Source organism: Salvelinus sp. IW2-2015, linkage group LG1, assembly GCF_002910315.2.
Source record: "Salvelinus sp. IW2-2015 linkage group LG1, ASM291031v2, whole genome shotgun sequence".
Lineage (NCBI taxonomy): Eukaryota > Metazoa > Chordata > Actinopteri > Salmoniformes > Salmonidae > Salvelinus > Salvelinus sp. IW2-2015.
Genome location: NC_036838.1, coordinates 36,775,801 through 36,779,933, shown reverse-complemented (window position 1 = coordinate 36,779,933; position 4,133 = coordinate 36,775,801). Strand labels below are relative to the sequence as shown.

Genomic DNA, 4,133 nt, shown 5'->3' with positions numbered 1-4,133 from the left:
GAAATGTCACATGTGAAAAGTGTTTTTTTCCCATAACGATCCCCCATACAGCGATCTGGAACAGACATACTCATCCAACATACAGCAATCTAGGACAGACATACTCACAGCGCTGCCAGTGTTGAGAAAGGCTTAAAAAAGTCACGGTAAAAAACTGTAGATTCAATAGGGGAGTGGAGGCAGACTTGACTAAGCACTGTTGTAAAGCCAAGAGTTGAAGAACTTGGAGTTAAAAGAGGGCAATTCATTATTATCACCAATTGGCATAAATGTTTTATGATGCCTTTACAATTGATCCTTCAATGTCACACAGGAGTCAGGAGATGACCAATAATCAGTGAAACCAAAAGAGGACATGGACCGGTGTATTCTGGGTTGCCGCAAAGACTTTTGCATCCGCAGTGCAGTGCAGTACGTGCGTGCGTGCGTGTGTGTGTGTGTATGGTCGACGTCACTTCGCTACAGTCTGCGGAGAAGCCTGAGAGCAAGCGAGCAGTGGCTTACTTCCTCGATCGACGGAATCACAGACGAGAAACTGAAGGGAAGACAAGAACAAGAAAACTCACGAAACAAGAAATAATTCACACGTTTGCAAGACGAGGTAAGTCAACGGAAAATGACTTTCGGTCATTCGGCCAATTGAGAAAATATATTTTTGTAACTTTTTTCGGTTTTGTTGCGTTTTGCAACCTAGTTTGAGAAGTTTTTCAGGGTTGATTATTGAATGCTTAAATAGCCTTTATACTCTTTACTAGTAGTTGCGCTTGCGCGAATAGAGTACTAGTATTTCGGGTACTAGCCTACAACTGTAATGTTATCTGTTGATTATGGCGGGCACTGACATGCGCYACATTCCAGATAAAAAAATTGCACAGTAGCCTACAGTTCCATGACGTGCAAGAGACGAATGAATCCTTCAAGAGAACGWTGGCCTTGACAAATACTTCAAATGTTTCTAAACTGTAAACGCCGGGGTCTTTTTATGAACAGACTGTCATATAAATCCAGACTTTTCTCAATTATGAGACATCAAGAAACTATTATTTTCTATTTGTAGAAAAGAGTGATGATACTGTACATAATAGGGGTTTCTCAAGATCACGACACGTTGAATTGACGTCTGTGCCCAGTGGGAAGGCATTGATGGAGAAACCGTTTTAAAGGCTTCCACTTATCAACACTGTTCAGTTCATTTCCCAATTACTTTACATTTCATGACCAATTCTGCATGTTTGTTGTTGGCTAATAACTGTGTTGAAAACAACAAAGGTACTTGACTGAAACTTTGGTCCCCAGGGCCCTTTTGTATGCACGTTTGCTTGCTAAGGGAATCCCCCTTTCATGTTGCATTGCATTGTGAGTCACCACTGTGCCTAATCATAATGCCAACTGAATTTGGTGAAGGACATTCACATCCAACTAACAGTGCAAAGATGAAGCAAACAGACATGATCACTGCACACCCAGCTGTTGACCAACTTGAACTGATCAGATGATGATGTTGAAGACACTGATCTCATTCTTCTCAAAAGGAAGTGTGTGTGTGTGTTGATGTGTGTGTGTGTGTGTGTGTGTGTGTGTGTTGTGTGTGCGTGTGTGTGTGTGTGTGTTGTTGTGTTGTGTGTGTGTGTGTGTGTGTGTGTGATGTGTGTGTGTGTGTGGTGGCGTGCGCATGAGTAAAGGTGACCCTTTAATATCCTATTCTGTTGTGTCCCCCTATAAAGACTGGACTGATCATTGTGTTGCATCCTCCATCACAGAGTGATCAGCTTTATCCATACGCTTTGGCTTTCATTGCCTGGAGTGTAGGCCCATTGTGTGAGTGTGCATGCATGTTTATTTGCGCTGCTCACGATCAAGAAGATCATACCCCCCTGGACCATTGTTCAGCTCACTAGCTGCATGGCTTCGGCTGTGACTACACTGAGATGTTATGTCATAGAGTAACAGGCTCAATAGTGGTCACTTTGAATGGCCCCATTAGAGTTTGAGTTATGAGTCTGTGTAAGAAAGGCTTGTAGTCATTACCGCTCGCTCTCCGTTCATCCATCTCTCCCTCTCTCCCTTCATCTCGGTCTCTCTGTTAGATCATAAATATTTGTTCTCGCCCGTTGGTTTTGGTAACAGACTTCAACTTTATAGGATAAATTGCACTATAGATAGTAACAAAAAAAAGTGGACGGGGACATTTTTTTTTTTATCAGGTCAGATGAACACTCCAAACAGCCTACCAGACTGCTCTGAGGCGCCCGCAGGGTCCTAAAGCACACCCGTGCCTCATTTTTATCAGATTTTTAATGATAAAACTGGGGGGACAAAAATGCAATTTCAGAATTTGGGGGGGACATGTCCCAAGTAAGTTGCACCCCTGAATTGTACAGTCCACTACTGGCCCAGTAGCCTTGAGTTACGAAGAGGAGATTAGAGTCCAGGTCGTCTCAGTCTACTACAGGTCGTGTCTCCTGCAGGCTGTCTGTCTCTCCTGCAGGGCTGTTCGCTGCAGGGTCTGTCTCCTGCAGGGTCTGTCTCCTGCAGGGTCTGTCTCCTGCAGGGTCTGTCTCCTGCAGGGTCTGTCTCCTGCAGGGTCTACTAGAAGTGGTCTGCTGTGAAAGAAATAACCATGACTGCCATAGATAGTCGGGGCTTGTTCCAGGACTGCTGTCTCACTAGTGTGTGTCAGAGGGGTTGTATGTGCTTCTTTAAGCTTTAAGTGGGATGGTCTCAGCTATTATAAGTGTTTGTCTCTGTGTATGGTGTGTGTGCTTGCATGTCTACTAGCATGAGTCTACCGTTGTTGCGTTGTTTGATCTCCACAGGGTGATGATGCAATGATGCTTCACTTCCCTATCCAGATCTGTATTCTCTACATAAAAGTTTGGACTAACACACAGTTTCACACCCACACATGCGCGCACGCACACACACTATTAGTGTTCGGTTTGAAGCTGGAATCCGCATTAGGTGAAACAGCGCCAATGGTCGCCCCAGGCGCATTTGTTACTGTTTTTGTTTTGTTTATGGAAGGAGGAGAGGAGCATCCAGCATATTGGTAAAACAAAAACGGAATATAAACTCTGCTGTTTTACCACATGTGCAATGATGTCCAACGGGGAAAAACTGTCTTTGTTGTGATATTGCAAATGGACATGGCAGTTTCACTGCTAATGATTCCAGCTTTAAGACCCACGTGATTTGATAGGATATGTGAYGCTTATTTATCTCAGTTTCGTTGAGTGCTGTAATAGAATCATCTACAGCCTTGTAAATACACCTGGCTACCATGGCTGACTAGTAACTAACACGTTTCCAGTCTGCGCTCGTCATTTACTAAAAAGCTCTGCCACAGTTTGCCAGGCTAAAGATGGCCAGTGTACTGTAGCACAGCTGTGTGATGTCATGGTCTGGGGTGCTGTCAGTCAGCTGTCTGTGAGTCAGAAGGGGATGATGTGTGAATGCATGACTGCATTGGGACAATATGCTGATGTTTATTCAACACAGTTGCTGTAATTCACTAGATTGTCATACTATCAACAAACAAAGTGTTTKGAGAGGGAGGTGGACGGTGGACACAGGCGATGGGAGAGGAGGAAGAAAGAAAGCGATATGGAAAGGAGTATGAGCTCACAGCCATAACCTCGTCCCCAGGCTCATTGCTACCACATACAGAGAGAGAGAGAACCGGCTGGTGGACAAGATTATAGTGCTGGGCGATTAACCGAAATGTCAGTTCTTTTTAGTTAAAAAAATAAATAATTGACCAACCTATTTGAATTCCATTTCGTTTTTTTTWATTTTTATGTGCGCTCAATGTGCACACTGCACTGCACTTTCTCTGGAGATAAATTAGATCATGCCAGAACTCTGTGATATAGTAGTGAGTTGTAGTTTCCAACAGGCCAATGTTTTACATAGTTAGCRCAGAAAACATGATAATTAACTACAATGACCATAATCCATTTCGCGTCTACTTGTACGGTCTGTGTTTATTTTACTCCTGCTACGTAAGAGACAGAAGAATGTGCGGTTAAGAGGATACATACCAGAGCAGTTTACACACGCTCACCCATCACTCACATGCTACTAATGTACAGAGCAGTTTACACACGCTCACCCATCACTCACATGCTACTAAT

General features: G+C 43.6%; 1 protein-coding gene across 1 annotated transcript in view; it reads left to right on the top strand.

The window, feature by feature from the left end:
* Positions 1 to 464: 464 nt before the first annotated feature.
* The window catches only part of prkcda (protein kinase C, delta a), a 34,146-nt gene continuing 30,477 nt past the window's right edge, over positions 465 to 4,133 (top strand). The window contains exon 1 of the mRNA XM_023991437.2: positions 465 to 601. The gene's annotated coding sequence lies outside the window, so the exon portion shown is untranslated. The remainder of the gene's footprint in view (positions 602 to 4,133) is intronic.